Source organism: Balaenoptera borealis (assembly GCF_965194805.1).
Source record: "Balaenoptera borealis genome assembly, contig: HAP1_SCAFFOLD_923, whole genome shotgun sequence".
NCBI classification, from domain to species: Eukaryota; Metazoa; Chordata; class Mammalia; order Artiodactyla; family Balaenopteridae; genus Balaenoptera; species Balaenoptera borealis.
This window is the reverse complement of record NW_028123283.1, coordinates 135,763-155,519: the sequence shown is the minus strand read 5'-3', so window position 1 is coordinate 155,519 and position 19,757 is coordinate 135,763.

The following is a 19,757-nucleotide window of genomic DNA, read 5'->3' as shown; positions in this document are numbered from 1 at the left end:
TACAGCCCATGCTCCGCAACAAGAGAAGCCACCGCGATGAGAAGCCCGCACACCGCAACCGAGAGTAGCCCCCGCTAGCCGCCAACTAGAGAAAGCCCGTGCACAGCAATGAGAGACCCAGTGCAGCCAAAAAAATAAATACGTAGAATAAATAAGTTCAAACAGTAAATAAATACATAAACATAAATTACAAAAAAAAAGAACACCTAATGCAGGTGGGAAGGTGGGAGGGCCACTGTAGAGGTCATCTATGCTACATGTACAAGAACCCCGAGAGCACACCAATCGGTACCACACTTTTCACTGCTGTAGCCGATCATTCCCCCTGTACTGCCACACTGTAGCACTCCCTTCCCTCATCTACTGCTATAGTCTCTTTGGAAGGTGTTTCCGAACTCTTGTTATCAGAGTGCCAGTTGAACTGTCCTCACTTCCTTCATTTATACCAGGATTGAAGACCTTGTGGTCCGAGATCCTGTCCAGAGAGCAAGCAGGCTAAGGCTCTGTCTTTGTTGATGTATTTCATCAGAAAGGGCTCTACCCCCTCTCCTAGTTCATGGTGTGAAGTGTTCTTGGCCTCTCGGGAAAGTGGGGAGAATGGAAAGGACCCTATATGAGAATGCTAGGCTCTGTAAAACATTTCAGGTTTTTAAAAATAAGACTCATTTTGTATTGGACTGACAACAGTCCTATGAAATACAAAGAAGGCCGAGAATCAGTGACAGGAAAGGATCACCAGTAAGAACTACAGCAGTCACCGCTTACCTCGTAGCATAGGGCACTGTCCGTGATCCTTAAGAAGAGTTAGTAGAAATGCCTTGCCCATCTTGCCCCTGAACCCCTTGAAAGGTACACGACTGCTGTGTTGGTGTTTAGGGGGAGCATCTCACTTACCAGGGACTGACTTCTCCCTTGATTCCTCTGTAGTGATGGAGACTTCCCCGCTGATGAAAAATTCCCTGGGATTGCAACCTCCAAGCCAGACAGCTTTCCTATGGAATGACAGAGAACTTGTCAAGGTGAAACACCAGTCTGCGGGAGAAAGGGAAGAAGAGAATGATGGAAATCGTTTCTGGGAAACTATTTTTACATTATGTGTTGTTTGTTCCCGGTAAATAAACTGAAATCTTCTTAACAGTACAACAAAATCTAAACCACTAAAGCCAACAATACAGGAGTATAACGTTCGACAAAAATTTCTTTGGCTGCGCAGCATGTGGGATCTTAGCTCCCCAACCAGGGATTGAACCCACGCCTGCTGCATTGGAAGCGCAGAGTCTTCACCACGGGACCACCGGGGAAGTCCCAGGACTATCACTTTTAAAGGAGAAGGTACAAACCCCTCGGTTCTATGAACTGGAGATTTTTAGTAAGAAGTCAATATATTTGTTGTTAGGCACATTTTATGTTAGGCTGTCTCCCTGCACAGGATGCAGGCGCCTTGAGAATGGAAGTCATATCCCTCTATAGTACGTCCCTCTTCTTTCTGCTTTGCAGTTTGCTGCTCCACTTGTTCAACCCCACCTAGTAATAACCTATACTTCCCTTGTTCCTGTTTTCCCATCTGGAAAACAGACAAAAGGCAACCAAACAACGCAAAGGTCTCAACAAATAAGGGATATCCAAAACCAGAGATGGCCAGAACTTCTGTACCCCTGATGAAATAGTCCTCATACAAAACCTGATAATCAAATTCCTTAATGCTAGGAATCACAGTGAAAAATAGTATCTGAACTGACTTCTGTCAGATGAGTGAGAACTAAGGTTAATTCAGTGTATCTGAAGCATAGAAAGTGAGGGCAAAAGTGGCACAAGATGGGACTAGAGAAGCAGAGAGGATTCTAGACCACGCAGAGTCTTAAAGGCCAACAGTGTGTTTTCTATTCTCAAAACAATGCTTGTGAGCGATGTTTATGAGCAACGTTCCAACTTGCTTTGAAGGTCTCTTGTGTGAAGAGTGGATTGGAAGGAAACAAGATATATGGACACCAGTTAGGACCTAATCGCAACAGACAGGCAAGTTCAGTATTAGGAAGTTGAGGAAGAGCTGGCTGACAGATTCCAAAGAAATTCAGGAGATGAACTGAAGCGGGCTTAATGGGGTAGGAGATGGAGGAAAGGAAGGTCTTAGGGAATTCAAGGGTTTACTGCACACATGAGCAAAGTCTCAAAATTAATCATTTGAACGTACAGAGGCGGATCTCCCAAATGACACCGGTTAGGAAGCAACGGTACGCCCTTTAGAATTCCTAGAGACAACACAAATCAACTGTTTCGATGGAAAATTCGGCGGGACTCTTGATTTCCATGGGAATACAGAGAAAAGAGACACTGATCTGGCTTGCAGGTATATTTAGGAAGCTGTTAGCCGGACATCACCTACTAGTATCATGTAAGTAGGCCGTCCGAAGTAGGAAGCTTAGGGGAAAAACCTGGAGGAAAACTTAAAAGCTTAAGCCACACCTCTACACTACACCACCTTTCACAATTTCTTCTCAGATAAGCATCATCCCCATCAGTGAAGAAACTCGTTCGTACCTCATAATAGGAAAAACAGGCCTAAAGATTCAATGTGTGTCTTGGGAGGTCCCATCTATGCGATATCTTCCTGGGACCAGAAAAGGCCCCAGGAAGATCCATCTCTGCACCCCTGAAAGCTTACCACCAAGGAAAATGACTAGGTCCATAGATTTCCTCCCTCAAACCAGCTTACCTCACACATAGATCATTAGCAACTCCGCCCTTACTCACATTATCACAGTCACAAGAGTGGTTAGGGAGAAAAGCACTAACCAGGGGAACTAAAACAGAGGCAATCCAGGCCAAGCTGGGCTGGTGGCAGATATCTTGCTCCTTACGCTCGGGTGCATAATGCGACTCACCACAGTGCCTTTTTCACAGACCCTTTTGAACGTTTCTCCACAGAATCCAACAGCTCAAGTTAGTTCATGACGCTTCAAGGTCAACAATCGTCAAGAGAAAAACATGCAATATGTCTTACAATGTTGGATTCCTTACAAACAGGACAAGGAGATAACCATGTAGACAAAACCAGAGCATTTGAAAACATCTGTATTCTACAAACACACCAGTGAATGCTATAAATAAGGTACTATGACATAAAACAAAATGAAAACTAGATGTGAGACTGTTCTCTTCAGTGTACAGACTTCATGGCAGTTGCTGCACACTATCTAGCTACTTAGATCTTTAACTCTCTGTTCTGTTAATACCAAATGAGGCCCAAGTGTGTCAACCTGTTTCCCACAGAAACCAAAAAGTCTACATGCATCTCTTTTCTCCTGTGCCCTTTCACCTTACCTGCTCCCAATTCTCCACCAACGTCCTCCTCTTTCTCTAATTATTCTCCTCTTCATTTTGCTTGGCCTTGCCCCCAAGCATGCAAGACAGAGAGTCCTAGAGGTCCAAGATTCTAGAGTGGCTGTTTGCAAGGCGGAGGAGATTACAGTAACTGCCACACTGTATATACTTCTGTGCAAAGAAAAAGGGACAGTGTTCAGAATGTCTCTCACATATAACAAGAGCTGGAGATGGCAGGATACCTGTGTGGCCCAAGGAACTAGAGCTAGCAAATTATGGGCCAAACAATTGCAACCAAAGGCTGGAAGAGGAAAGGTCTGCAACCAGCTCTGTCTCCTAGCTCTCTGGTATTTGCTGCCAACGGGCAGAGTCTATTTCGTGAAGCATCAAGCACTGAAAAGAAGACTCCTGCTGCTGGAAGGTGACAGGAAGTAACGTCCAATGCAAGATCAAGGCTTGTCCTCGAAGCAATGCCCATAATGGAAGAAAAAAAAAAAAGAGAAAGCGGAAGAGAAACGTTAAGTCGCAAGTCCAACCTGGCCCCCAGCCTAGCCCAGCCCAAGGAAGGTAGGAGTCAAGGAGAAGAAACTAAAAGAGAAGAGCCTTGGACCACAACATTCTCCACAAGGTACACTCAAGAAACTTCACCCTACTCTTGAACCAAGTTACAAAGAGAGCTTCTTAATCCCTACTTTGGCTCCTTAAAAGCTGCTATCAGTTCACTCATTAGACACATATGATTTCAGAACAACTGTAATAGTTCAAACTAGATGGCTCTTTCCTTCCTAAGGATTATTAATTAAAGAAGATCTATATAGCTCTAAGTATATGATACATAAAATAGAATACTCTGTAGAATATAAGTAACTCTTAGTTCAGTGTATTAATGAACGTCTGTAAGAAATGTGGCAATGATTTCCCTAATGGAAGAGCCTGGGGGAGGTAAATCTGTCTTCTAGGATTTCCTCCCCAGAGCTCAGAAACTCAGGTGTTGTTTTAGCTCTCCTACACTCTCTTCACCCAAGCCCGCCTTCCTGTTGGGGATCGGACCTCCCTATTGGCTCTCTCATACCTTTCAACTGCCTGCTTTGTGACATCACTCTCCTACCAAACCTACTACCACTTGGTAGAGTCTTGGGGTTTCCGTGGAGCTGTTTGGACCAGTAACCAGTGACCTCTGTACTGGACACGTGCGCCGTTCAGCTGCAGCCACTCGGACATCCTCTAGTGTTGTCTCCTCATCCCTTGTACCTGCAGTGGATGCTTCCTCTTCTCTGACCATGTCAGGTAAGAAAAGAAACTTTGGAAAGTTTTGCGTTCGATTTCTTTTGCCCCTAAATTGAGTAAGTAGGAGATTCAAAATAGCATGGAATAATGAGGGAAAGTATTGAACTACAAGTCTGGAGGCCTAATTTCAGTTTTGACTTTGACGTTTACTATCTGTGTGACTTTGGACAAATCACTGGCTGTCTCACAAAGCCTGTTGCTTTCCTTAACTGTTACGTTAGGATACCACGTTGGGTTGATCACTCTGATCCCCTTCTTTTCCAGTATTGAGCCTTAAAGGGTACCCATGTAGAAAACGAAATCAGACACTTCTCAAGAGTGTTTCAACAGAAACATAGAAAAGCCAGGGGACATAGAAAACTAGCAATATATACCAAGATGTTTCATCTCTAATGGTCTCCCTCCACTAGGATTTCGACTAGTTGAAAAGAGAGAATAGGGAGAGAGGATGGAGAGTACTGGGCTCTACAGGGAGGCACAGAGTCGAGCGTAAGGAAGTTTAGGATGGTTTTCATTAGCACAGGCCAACAGGCACCAAGAGATGGGAGAAAATGTAAGAATGAAGAGGGAAAGCATAGAGGAGCTCTCAAGAAAAACGGAGTTTGCAATGGAATGCTGATGGGAACCAAAGATTTTCAATTAAAGCAGAAACAGCACAGAGGGAAACCTGCTCAGAGCAGGGCAAAACCAAGTTGATGGTAGCAAACCCTTACATTAACAGACTAAGAAGGAAAGTAAGGCCAGAACAGGGGATCACCAGGAAAGGCAGCTTATCAGAAAAGTCATACTCCGTTTTCTTTCTTTTATTGCCTCTCTGAATACAGTTGGCCACTTGACAGTTTTGAATATAAACATTTTAGAAATACGTTTTAGAAATGATGCCTCCTATAAACAAGCAACCACAGTGGTTATCTAGGGGGCTGCTTTTCAGTGTTTTATTCTTTCTAATTTTTAAACTAGGTAGACATTTCACCAATTCAACATTTTAAGTGATATCTTCTAAATTGAATCAGAAGGACTATTTTCCTTGGTGTGATATGTAGGTTCTAAGGCAAGGCTGCTTTTCATTTTTACAGTTATTTCCTTCCTAACACAGAGAGCACATTGATCAACAGCCATCGTTCGCTTGTAGAGCTTAGCTACCGAAGAAGAAGAAGAAAAAGTCAAGCCCCACATCTCTAATTCCCCCCCCACACTTAGGGAATTCCCTGGCGGTCCAGTGCTTAGGACTCGGTGCTTTCACGGCCAGGGCCACGCGGCGCGGCCAAAGAAACAAAACAAACAAACATCCACGTTTATCGAAAACCATATTGTGGAGTCCTGTGGATTTTCTTACATTTGAAAATCTTTTTTAATTGGATTCTAGGCATGATGGTTTTTTGAGGTTTTGGGATGCCATCTTCTTGGATGCTGAAGATGATTCTAATCTAAGTTCTAGGATAAATCCAAAAACCTTCCTGATACATTTTAAGCTTCCTTTCTGCTTATTATATAAGCTATATTCATTGAAATATATATTTCTCCTAGGCTTAATACCTCTTACTTGCTGGGTAAAAATATGAAGGAGCACAATAATGAAACTCTTTTACACTTATTATTTTGCTGTCTGCTTCGTACCGGTTTTCATTGAAATACTTGTCTATATGTGTTGTGGCTACCTATACATGCACATTTATTGCATTCTGTTGCTTGTTATGCATTTTTTACTGACATACCTTCTCTGTCTGTATGCATTGGCTAGGAATTCATTCACCTCTATCACCTCCATCGTGTTTTCTGGTTAATAGTATTCACTAAAATAGAGTGGGCAAAATTCACTTTCATAATATTGCATGGATAGTACAGAATGCCATTTGTTAGTAAATTCATTAGGCTTCGATACTTGCCACATACCCCAGTTTTCATTAATATCTATGGATTTCTTTTTCGTTAACGTAATATGCTTGTCATGATTTTTCTTTGTCTTTCTAGAACTTATTGTATCTTCCTCCATATAAATCATACGCAATAGATCAGCTTATTCATCTATTAATTATTACTGCTATTATTATTGGTGGTGGTGTTATAACCACTTTATAGGTGAGGAATCTGAAGTAATCAGATAACTTTTCCCTTTCCAAAAGCACTTAAGAAATCCACTTTCGGGTAATCATTTTGAGGTAGGATGAGAAACCAGGCTTGAAGAGGGCAAAAATGACTCTTTCAATTCACCAGTTGGACTGAGCTGTACGTCACCTCTAGGTAATAGCGTGGGAACTGCACAAGCAAAGGGAGACACTGAAGACGACCATGGTAATAGCCGTACTGTTTTCTAATGGACAAAAAAAATGCCTATATTATAAGTTCTATTTCTCCTGCTTTCTGGCAGTATCATGCTCAGAGTGGAGTCCTGGCAAGGAAGTCAGGATACTTAGGTTCTGAAACCTGGTAATGATACTAACATAATGAGAGAACTTGAACAAGTCAACCCGACCTCTCTGAGCCTCAGTTTCCTTACTCACGAAATGAGACTGAGAACATCGAAGTTCTCTAAGGGCCTCCTAGTTCTAAAATGCTTCCAGTCTAGGAAATAGCATAGAAGTCAATACGAGTGCAGGCTGAAGGGAAAGACAGGGCAGGGAGAAGGTTGCTTCCAGCCTAGAGAACAATCTCTGAACCACACCACTTGGCTCTTCTGCCCGTCTGTGCCCAAGATGGGAGCACAGGCAGTTAATAGAGAAGAGTGGAAAACTGCTCAGTCCTTACAGCCATCATTAACTGTCTGATTTTGGGTTTCTCAGGAAGTAGTGATAGTAGAGGTGTCCTGATAGCAAGAACCTTCAGATGATGCCGTTCCTCAAACGTAGTGAGAATTTCTCAACCTCCCTGAGTTTTTCATGACCCTCTTGTTCTTACAGAAAATTTCCAACATCCATCTCTACTTGGAACTCTAAATTCTCTGCAGCATTCTCCTCCTGTGGTGAGCAATGCAACTTCCCTAACACGAAGTGTCTGCAACTTCTCCAGAGTCTCTGCCCCTGCCGTCAGTTCGGCATCGGCTACCGGTACCCCTTTCCAGACACTCATGGGTAGTGCCTACCTTTACCAACATTCTAGCACGACTATGTTATCTGGAGTTACTGACCACAGCCAGATCTCCACTTCAGCTGCTTCCTATCCAGGTGTTCTTGAGTGGGACATCACAGCAAGCACTGAAAAGAATTCTTCTTCACTCGGAGACTTTACTCTGGCACTCACTGACCGCCACACAGCTGCCTCCTCCATGTTTCTGGCAGCCCAGTATGATAAAACTTCAGACGCCAAGAACATGGTCCCTCTACATCCATCGCTTTCTGCCAGCCTTGCTCAGGGAACACCATCTCAGATTCCAAATCAGGGGCAGAGCCGCCTGCCACTTCCCTGCCAGGAAGGGAGCCAGGTATATTACTATAACCAAGGCACACTGGGGTCTTTACTGTATGGAGAACTTGGCTCCTGCCCGCAATCCTACGGCTCGGCGTCATACACAGGAAGTCGGGCCTCTGGGCAACCAGAAATGGGAATGGGACTGAAGGAGATTCAGCCCACAAATATCCGACCACCAGCTTCCACCTCTGCAGTCTGCCACCCTGTGTCTGCTCAACGCATCACAGAAACAAGTTTTCAAGGTGAGTATAACAAACGCCAGAGAAAGTTGAAGAATGAGGTCGGCACTCAAAAATGGGGTCAAATCGACAGCTGGGAAGGGGTGTAGAGGCAGGTAGAATTTAGATCCTGAGCCTTTAATAACCACTACCTTCGCTCAGTGCCCTCTGTTTTTAGACTCTCTATGAGAACACCTAGGGCTTCCCTGGTGGCGCCGTGGTTAAGAATCCGCCTGCCAATGCAATGCGGGGGACACGGGTTCGAGCCCTGGTCTGCGAAGATCCCACATGCCGTGCAGCAACTAAGCGCATGTGCCACAACGACGGAGCCTGCATTCTAGAGCCCGTGAGCCTCAACTACCGAAGCCCACGTGCCTACAGCCCATGCTCCGCAACAAAGAGAAGCCACCGCGATGAGAAGCCCGCACACCGCAACCAAGAGTAGCCCCCGCTAGCCGCCAACTAGAGAAAGCCCGTGCACAGCAATGAGAGACCCAGTGCAGCCAAAAAAATAAATACGTAGAATAAATAAGTTCAAACAGTAAATAAATACATAAACATAAATTACAAAAAAAAGAACACCTAATGCAGGTGGGAAGGTGGGAGGGCCACTGTAGAGGTCATCTATGCTACATGTACAAGAACCCCGAGAGCACACCAATCGGTACCACACTTTTCACTGCTGTAGCCGATCGTTCCCCCTGTACTGCCACACTGTAGCACTCCCTTCCCTCATCTACTGCTATAGTCTCTTCGGAAGGTGTTTCAGAACTCTTGTTATGAGAGTGCCAGTTGAACTGTCCTCACTTCCTTCATTTATACCAGGATTGAAGACCTTGTGGTCCGAGATCCTGTCCAGAGAGCAAGCAGGCTAAGACTCTGTCTTTGTTGATGTATTTCATCAGCAAGGGCTCTACCCCCTCTCCTAGTTCATGGTGTGACGTGTTCTTGGCCTCTCGGGAAAGTGGGGAGAATGGAAAGGACCCTATATGAGAATGCTAGGCTTTGTAAAACATTTCAGGTTTTTAAAAATAAGACTCATTTTGTATTCGACTTATAAACAGTCCTATGAAATACAAAGCGAGCCGAGAATCAGCGACAGGAAAGGCTCACCAGTAAGAATTACAACAGTCACCGCTTACCTCGTAGCATAGGGCACTGTCCGTGATCCTTAAGAAGAGTTAGTAGAAATGCCTTGCCCATCTTGCCCCTGAACCCCTTGAAAGGTACACGACTGCTGTGTTGGTGTTTAGGGGGAGCATCTCACTTACCAGGGACTGACTTCTCCCTTGATCCCTTTGTAGGGATGGAGACCTCCCCCCTGGTGATGAAAAATTCCCTGGGATTGCAACCTCCAAGCCAGACGTTTTGTGTGACACAAAGTCAAGAACTCCCCAAGTCCTGCAGTAGCAGAAACAGCCACATACTTGAGAGTAACCCACCATCTGAACTTGGGGACATTTCAGTGACAGCTCCAGTCCAGAGTGCCAGGCGTCTCCTGGCCCTGCCTCCAGCTCCAAGCCAGGGACAAATAGAGAGTAAGCACGTGGATGATATCAAAACCAAGCTTTCAAAGCCTCTGGATGCCTACCAGATCCCAACAGAGAACCAAGATCCTCCACTACTCCCTTTAGGAATCCCTGATATTCACCAGCCGCTGGCCTGCACCGATCCCCTCAGCCAAGAGGAGCAGCCTGGTTCTGAAAATGCTGATCTGGGAGAGAACAGCCGGAGTCGTCAGGACCTAGGGACACTTGAAAATGGGATTGAACCTAGCAGTGGTCTTGCAGACATTACTACACTGGCGGAGGATATTCACCTTCCCCAGCTCTTTAATCCTTTGAAAGATCTTGATCAATCCCAAGGTCCCAACGTGATCAAAGCTAAAGACACCAGAGCCATTAAGGTGAATCAGGTGCAGGAAAAGCCAAGTGTCATAAAGGTTCCCTCTGATCAACCCAGGAAGAACAAACAGAAAGCCTCTGAGCCTATCAGTGGCGCTCCCAAGGCCAAAATCCAGCCAAAGAATCCAGAGTGCCTGTTAGGGGGAGAAGTGGTTATATGCCACGCTGCAGTCAGTGACAGGGCTCCTGTGAACACGGCCAAGCACTCTCAAGGCAAACCTCAGAAAGCTGCATCCAGAAAGATCAGCAAAACTAAGAGCCACGGGCAGGAAAAGACCAAAAGGACCAGAGGGAGAAACAAGGCTGAGGAGAACAAGCAGTCAGGGAACAAAGTCAAGGCAGAAGAGAAGCCAGCAATCCCCCACACGAAGCGAAAGGAACACCAAACTGAGCTTCTCCAACAGAGCTTTCAAAAGCCTCGAACCTCCCTTGGCGTGCGCATGCTGGAGTCTGTGAAGGTTCTTCATGCGCTGGGGAAGAAGAATGAGACGAAAACTGGGCTCTCTTCCTGTCGGCTCTTGGGAAAGTCAAGCAACCCCAAAGACCCCCAGCCACCCCCAGCTATCCAGCCATGGCGGCATACCCCACGTGAGGGGAAGGGTCCTGAGAAAACGCAAGTCCAAGCCCAGAAACCAGACAGCAGTGCTGAAACAGAGTGTCCGTCTCCAGCCCAGTATGAGCGGCCTCCTCCTGGGAAGGTCAAGTTGATACCTCTGCCTTTTTCTGCCTGGGACAAGCCTCAAGCTCGACCCGCTCCTCGGAGGCCACAGTCTCTGGCCTCACATCGGCCTGCTGGGGCTTACCGTGCCCAGCCTGGTTCTACTGACTCAGCTCAACCTGCTGCAGCCAATTCATCCCAGCCAGCTCCTGCCTCTTTGCCAGGCCCCGCCAAACCAGCTCAGCCAACTGTGACCAACCCAACCCAACCGGCTTGGACCAACCATACCCAGCCTCGTGTCCCTCAGTCTGCTGCTCCTAGGCCTGCACCCTCCAAAACTTCATCTGGCGCTCCTCTCCAGCGGGAGCCTGTTCCCCCTGCTGTGAATAAGCGCCAGTCCCCACCCAAGCTCCAAACCCACTTTCTACTCCAAGACTTCAGCAAGCAACGAGTTCCATGGAGGGAACCCAACGTGCCTGAGCCAGTCATGTCAAAGCCCATCGAACAAGAGCAGAGGCCAGAGCGAGAGGCCATGAAGAGGCGGGCTCAACAACAACGGGAGAATGCTGCCAGATACACCTCTTCGGGCAAGCTGCAATTTTTCACCGAGAGGGAAAACGAAATGGAAATTGCCGACTACTACGGATACGTCAAGTGAGAGCTGCTAGGATTCTTGGTGCCACCTTGGCTACCAGCTGTTCTTCCATACACAGGTAAGACAGGTATAGAACTGAATAAGTAAATGGAATACAATTAATAGACGAGTAACAAACCTTTCGAATTTTCAGATGCTGCTAACTGGGGCGTGAGAAAGGAAGGACTGAAAGTTGGATGGGAGAATGAAGGAAAGGGGTAAAAACTGAGCAAAGAGGAAGGAACTTGGCCCAGGGCTAGGAAGGCCAAAAGAGACGTATGGATTTAGGAAAGGAAGCAGGAGCGAGGATGAAATGGCAGAAGTAAAAAGCAGGGTCAGAGGTCTGGGTTGAAAGAACACAATTGGAGTAGAGTTGAAGGTGACAGAAGATGAGTCTAGGTTTACTAGGAGAAATAGAAAAAGTCTCTCGGGGACGCTGGCCTTAAGTCTCACAACCACCAGATAGGTATTTCAGAAAACAAGAGGTTCAGGACACATCTCTGAAAGGTCTGAGTTGCCTTATTCAGGTGTGACTGTAGTGGGGGAATAGGGAAATCTACCAGAGAAGTGGCTAGGGCTCAGAGTTATCCTAGGGGCAGCTGACGACAGGGGCAGAGCCAAGGGAACTGCTGGATCAGGAGGCCCACGAACAAAGCAGGGGCATAGCCGCCTGTCACTTCCCTGCCAGGAAGGAAGCCAGGTATATTACTATAACCAAGGCACACTGGGGTCTTTACTGTATGGAGAACTTGGCTCCTGCCCGCAATCCTACGGCTCGGCGTCACACACAGGAAGTAGGGCCTCTGGGCAACCAGAAATGGGAATGGGACTGAAGGAGATTCAGCCCACAAATATCCGACCACCAGCTTCCACCTCTGCAGTCTGCCACCCTGTGTCTGCTCAACGCATCACAGAAACAAGTTTTCAAGGTGAGTATACAGACGGCAGAGAAAAGTTGAACAATGAGGTCAGCATTCAAAAATGGGGTCAAATCGACAGCTGGGAAGGGGTGTAGAGACAGGTAGAATTTAGATCCTGAGCCTTTAATAACCACTACCTTCTCTCAGTGCTCTCTGTTTTTAGACTCTATATGAGAACACCTAGGGCTTCCCTGGTGGCGCCTGCCAATGCAGGGGACACGGGTTCGAGCCCTGGTCTGCGAAGATCCCACATGCCGTGCAGCAACTAAGCGCATGTGCCACAACGACGGAGCCTGCATTCTAGAGCCCGTGAGCCTCAACTACCGAAGCCCACGTGCCTACAGCCCATGCTCCGCAACAAGAGAAGCCACCGCGATGAGAAGCCCGCACACCGCAACCGAGAGTAGCCCCCGCTAGCCGCCAACTAGAGAAAGCCCGTGCACAGCAATGAGAGACCCAGTGCAGCCAAAAAAATAAATACGTAGAATAAATAAGTTCAAACAGTAAATAAATACATAAACATAAATTACAAAAAAAAAGAACACCTAATGCAGGTGGGAAGGTGGGAGGGCCACTGTAGAGGTCATCTATGCTACATGTACAAGAACCCCGAGAGCACACCAATCGGTACCACACTTTTCACTGCTGTAGCCGATCATTCCCCCTGTACTGCCACACTGTAGCACTCCCTTCCCTCATCTACTGCTATAGTCTCTTTGGAAGGTGTTTCCGAACTCTTGTTATCAGAGTGCCAGTTGAACTGTCCTCACTTCCTTCATTTATACCAGGATTGAAGACCTTGTGGTCCGAGATCCTGTCCAGAGAGCAAGCAGGCTAAGGCTCTGTCTTTGTTGATGTATTTCATCAGAAAGGGCTCTACCCCCTCTCCTAGTTCATGGTGTGAAGTGTTCTTGGCCTCTCGGGAAAGTGGGGAGAATGGAAAGGACCCTATATGAGAATGCTAGGCTCTGTAAAACATTTCAGGTTTTTAAAAATAAGACTCATTTTGTATTGGACTGACAACAGTCCTATGAAATACAAAGAAGGCCGAGAATCAGTGACAGGAAAGGATCACCAGTAAGAACTACAGCAGTCACCGCTTACCTCGTAGCATAGGGCACTGTCCGTGATCCTTAAGAAGAGTTAGTAGAAATGCCTTGCCCATCTTGCCCCTGAACCCCTTGAAAGGTACACGACTGCTGTGTTGGTGTTTAGGGGGAGCATCTCACTTACCAGGGACTGACTTCTCCCTTGATTCCTCTGTAGTGATGGAGACTTCCCCGCTGATGAAAAATTCCCTGGGATTGCAACCTCCAAGCCAGACAGCTTTCCTATGGAATGACAGAGAACTTGTCAAGGTGAAACACCAGTCTGCGGGAGAAAGGGAAGAAGAGAATGATGGAAATCGTTTCTGGGAAACTATTTTTACATTATGTGTTGTTTGTTCCCGGTAAATAAACTGAAATCTTCTTAACAGTACAACAAAATCTAAACCACTAAAGCCAACAATACAGGAGTATAACGTTCGACAAAAATTTCTTTGGCTGCGCAGCATGTGGGATCTTAGCTCCCCAACCAGGGATTGAACCCACGCCTGCTGCATTGGAAGCGCAGAGTCTTCACCACGGGACCACCGGGGAAGTCCCAGGACTATCACTTTTAAAGGAGAAGGTACAAACCCCTCGGTTCTATGAACTGGAGATTTTTAGTAAGAAGTCAATATATTTGTTGTTAGGCACATTTTATGTTAGGCTGTCTCCCTGCACAGGATGCAGGCGCCTTGAGAATGGAAGTCATATCCCTCTATAGTACGTCCCTCTTCTTTCTGCTTTGCAGTTTGCTGCTCCACTTGTTCAACCCCACCTAGTAATAACCTATACTTCCCTTGTTCCTGTTTTCCCATCTGGAAAACAGACAAAAGGCAACCAAACAACGCAAAGGTCTCAACAAATAAGGGATATCCAAAACCAGAGATGGCCAGAACTTCTGTACCCCTGATGAAATAGTCCTCATACAAAACCTGATAATCAAATTCCTTAATGCTAGGAATCACAGTGAAAAATAGTATCTGAACTGACTTCTGTCAGATGAGTGAGAACTAAGGTTAATTCAGTGTATCTGAAGCATAGAAAGTGAGGGCAAAAGTGGCACAAGATGGGACTAGAGAAGCAGAGAGGATTCTAGACCACGCAGAGTCTTAAAGGCCAACAGTGTGTTTTCTATTCTCAAAACAATGCTTGTGAGCGATGTTTATGAGCAACGTTCCAACTTGCTTTGAAGGTCTCTTGTGTGAAGAGTGGATTGGAAGGAAACAAGATATATGGACACCAGTTAGGACCTAATCGCAACAGACAGGCAAGTTCAGTATTAGGAAGTTGAGGAAGAGCTGGCTGACAGATTCCAAAGAAATTCAGGAGATGAACTGAAGCGGGCTTAATGGGGTAGGAGATGGAGGAAAGGAAGGTCTTAGGGAATTCAAGGGTTTACTGCACACATGAGCAAAGTCTCAAAATTAATCATTTGAACGTACAGAGGCGGATCTCCCAAATGACACCGGTTAGGAAGCAACGGTACGCCCTTTAGAATTCCTAGAGACAACACAAATCAACTGTTTCGATGGAAAATTCGGCGGGACTCTTGATTTCCATGGGAATACAGAGAAAAGAGACACTGATCTGGCTTGCAGGTATATTTAGGAAGCTGTTAGCCGGACATCACCTACTAGTATCATGTAAGTAGGCCGTCCGAAGTAGGAAGCTTAGGGGAAAAACCTGGAGGAAAACTTAAAAGCTTAAGCCACACCTCTACACTACACCACCTTTCACAATTTCTTCTCAGATAAGCATCATCCCCATCAGTGAAGAAACTCGTTCGTACCTCATAATAGGAAAAACAGGCCTAAAGATTCAATGTGTGTCTTGGGAGGTCCCATCTATGCGATATCTTCCTGGGACCAGAAAAGGCCCCAGGAAGATCCATCTCTGCACCCCTGAAAGCTTACCACCAAGGAAAATGACTAGGTCCATAGATTTCCTCCCTCAAACCAGCTTACCTCACACATAGATCATTAGCAACTCCGCCCTTACTCACATTATCACAGTCACAAGAGTGGTTAGGGAGAAAAGCACTAACCAGGGGAACTAAAACAGAGGCAATCCAGGCCAAGCTGGGCTGGTGGCAGATATCTTGCTCCTTACGCTCGGGTGCATAATGCGACTCACCACAGTGCCTTTTTCACAGACCCTTTTGAACGTTTCTCCACAGAATCCAACAGCTCAAGTTAGTTCATGACGCTTCAAGGTCAACAATCGTCAAGAGAAAAACATGCAATATGTCTTACAATGTTGGATTCCTTACAAACAGGACAAGGAGATAACCATGTAGACAAAACCAGAGCATTTGAAAACATCTGTATTCTACAAACACACCAGTGAATGCTATAAATAAGGTACTATGACATAAAACAAAATGAAAACTAGATGTGAGACTCTTCTCTTCAGTGTACAGACTTCATGGCAGTTGCTGCACACTATCTAGCTACTTAGATCTTTAACTCTCTGTTCTGTTAATACCAAATGAGGCCCAAGTGTGTCAACCTGTTTCCCACAGAAACCAAAAAGTCTACATGCATCTCTTTTCTCCTGTGCCCTTTCACCTTACCTGCTCCCAATTCTCCACCAACGTCCTCCTCTTTCTCTAATTATTCTCCTCTTCATTTTGCTTGGCCTTGCCCCCAAGCATGCAAGACAGAGAGTCCTAGAGGTCCAAGATTCTAGAGTGGCTGTTTGCAAGGCGGAGGAGATTACAGTAACTGCCACACTGTATATACTTCTGTGCAAAGAAAAAGGGACAGTGTTCAGAATGTCTCTCACATATAACAAGAGCTGGAGATGGCAGGATACCTGTGTGGCCCAAGGAACTAGAGCTAGCAAATTATGGGCCAAACAATTGCAACCAAAGGCTGGAAGAGGAAAGGTCTGCAACCAGCTCTGTCTCCTAGCTCTCTGGTATTTGCTGCCAACGGGCAGAGTCTATTTCGTGAAGCATCAAGCACTGAAAAGAAGACTCCTGCTGCTGGAAGGTGACAGGAAGTAACGTCCAATGCAAGATCAAGGCTTGTCCTCGAAGCAATGCCCATAATGGAAGAAAAAAAAAAAAGAGAAAGTGGAAGAGAAACGTTAAGTCGCAAGTCCAACCTGGCCCCCAGCCTAGCCCAGCCCAAGGAAGGTAGGAGTCAAGGAGAAGAAACTAAAAGAGAAGAGCCTTGGACCACAACATTCTCCACAAGGTACACTCAAGAAACTTCACCCTACTCTTGAACCAAGTTACAAAGAGAGCTTCTTAATCCCTACTTTGGCTCCTTAAAAGCTGCTATCAGTTCACTCATTAGACACATATGATTTCAGAACAACTGTAATAGTTCAAACTAGATGGCTCTTTCCTTCCTAAGGATTATTAATTAAAGAAGATCTATATAGCTCTAAGTATATGATACATAAAATAGAATACTCTGTAGAATATAAGTAACTCTTAGTTCAGTGTATTAATGAACGTCTGTAAGAAATGTGGCAATGATTTCCCTAATGGAAGAGCCTGGGGGAGGTAAATCTGTCTTCTAGGATTTCCTCCCCAGAGCTCAGAAACTCAGGTGTTGTTTTAGCTCTCCTACACTCTCTTCACCCAAGCCCGCCTTCCTGTTGGGGATCGGACCTCCCTATTGGCTCTCTCATACCTTTCAACTGCCTGCTTTGTGACATCACTCTCCTACCAAACCTACTACCACTTGGTAGAGTCTTGGGGTTTCCGTGGAGCTGTTTGGACCAGTAACCAGTGACCTCTGTACTGGACACGTGCGCCGTTCAGCTGCAGCCACTCGGACATCCTCTAGTGTTGTCTCCTCATCCCTTGTACCTGCAGTGGATGCTTCCTCTTCTCTGACCATGTCAGGTAAGAAAAGAAACTTTGGAAAGTTTTGCGTTCGATTTCTTTTGCCCCTAAATTGAGTAAGTAGGAGATTCAAAATAGCATGGAATAATGAGGGAAAGTATTGAACTACAAGTCTGGAGGCCTAATTTCAGTTTTGACTTTGACGTTTACTATCTGTGTGACTTTGGACAAATCACTGGCTGTCTCACAAAGCCTGTTGCTTTCCTTAACTGTTACGTTAGGATACCACGTTGGGTTGATCACTCTGATCCCCTTCTTTTCCAGTATTGAGCCTTAAAGGGTACCCATGTAGAAAACGAAATCAGACACTTCTCAAGAGTGTTTCAACAGAAACATAGAAAAGCCAGGGGACATAGAAAACTAGCAATATATACCAAGATGTTTCATCTCTAATGGTCTCCCTCCACTAGGATTTCGACTAGTTGAAAAGAGAGAATAGGGAGAGAGGATGGAGAGTACTGGGCTCTACAGGGAGGCACAGAGTCGAGCGTAAGGAAGTTTAGGATGGTTTTCATTAGCACAGGCCAACAGGCACCAAGAGATGGGAGAAAATGTAAGAATGAAGAGGGAAAGCATAGAGGAGCTCTCAAGAAAAACGGAGTTTGCAATGGAATGCTGATGGGAACCAAAGATTTTCAATTAAAGCAGAAACAGCACAGAGGGAAACCTGCTCAGAGCAGGGCAAAACCAAGTTGATGGTAGCAAACCCTTACATTAACAGACTAAGAAGGAAAGTAAGGCCAGAACAGGGGATCACCAGGAAAGGCAGCTTATCAGAAAAGTCATACTCCGTTTTCTTTCTTTTATTGCCTCTCTGAATACAGTTGGCCACTTGACAGTTTTGAATATAAACATTTTAGAAATACGTTTTAGAAATGATGCCTCCTATAAACAAGCAACCACAGTGGTTATCTAGGGGGCTGCTTTTCAGTGTTTTATTCTTTCTAATTTTTAAACTAGGTAGACATTTCACCAATTCAACATTTTAAGTGATATCTTCTAAATTGAATCAGAAGGACTATTTTCCTTGGTGTGATATGTAGGTTCTAAGGCAAGGCTGCTTTTCATTTTTACAGTTATTTCCTTCCTAACACAGAGAGCACATTGATCAACAGCCATCGTTCGCTTGTAGAGCTTAGCTACCGAAGAAGAAGAAGAAAAAGTCAAGCCCCACATCTCTAATTCCCCCCCCACACTTAGGGAATTCCCTGGCGGTCCAGTGCTTAGGACTCGGTGCTTTCACGGCCAGGGCCACGCGGCGCGGCCAAAGAAACAAAACAAACAAACATCCACGTTTATCGAAAACCATATTGTGGAGTCCTGTGGATTTTCTTACATTTGAAAATCTTTTTTAATTGGATTCTAGGCATGATGGTTTTTTGAGGTTTTGGGATGCCATCTTCTTGGATGCTGAAGATGATTCTAATCTAAGTTCTAGGATAAATCCAAAAACCTTCCTGATACATTTTAAGCTTCCTTTCTGCTTATTATATAAGCTATATTCATTGAAATATATATTTCTCCTAGGCTTAATACCTCTTACTTGCTGGGTAAAAATATGAAGGAGCACAATAATGAAACTCTTTTACACTTATTATTTTGCTGTCTGCTTCGTACCGGTTTTCATTGAAATACTTGTCTATATGTGTTGTGGCTACCTATACATGCACATTTATTGCATTCTGTTGCTTGTTATGCATTTTTTACTGACATACCTTCTCTGTCTGTATGCATTGGCTAGGAATTCATTCACCTCTATCACCTCCATCGTGTTTTCTGGTTAATAGTATTCACTAAAATAGAGTGGGCAAAATTCACTTTCATAATATTGCATGGATAGTACAGAATGCCATTTGTTAGTAAATTCATTAGGCTTCGATACTTGCCACATACCCCAGTTTTCATTAATATCTATGGATTTCTTTTTCGTTAACGTAATATGCTTGTCATGATTTTTCTTTGTCTTTCTAGAACTTATTGTATCTTCCTCCATATAAATCATACGCAATAGATCAGCTTATTCATCTATTAATTATTACTGCTATTATTATTGGTGGTGGTGTTATAACCACTTTATAGGTGAGGAATCTGAAGTAATCAGATAACTTTTCCCTTTCCAAAAGCACTTAAGAAATCCACTTTCGGGTAATCATTTTGAGGTAGGATGAGAAACCAGGCTTGAAGAGGGCAAAAATGACTCTTTCAATTCACCAGTTGGACTGAGCTGTACGTCACCTCTAGGTAATAGCGTGGGAACTGCACAAGCAAAGGGAGACACTGAAGACGACCATGGTAATAGCCGTACTGTTTTCTAATGGACAAAAAAAATGCCTATATTATAAGTTCTATTTCTCCTGCTTTCTGGCAGTATCATGCTCAGAGTGGAGTCCTGGCAAGGAAGTCAGGATACTTAGGTTCTGAAACCTGGTAATGATACTAACATAATGAGAGAACTTGAACAAG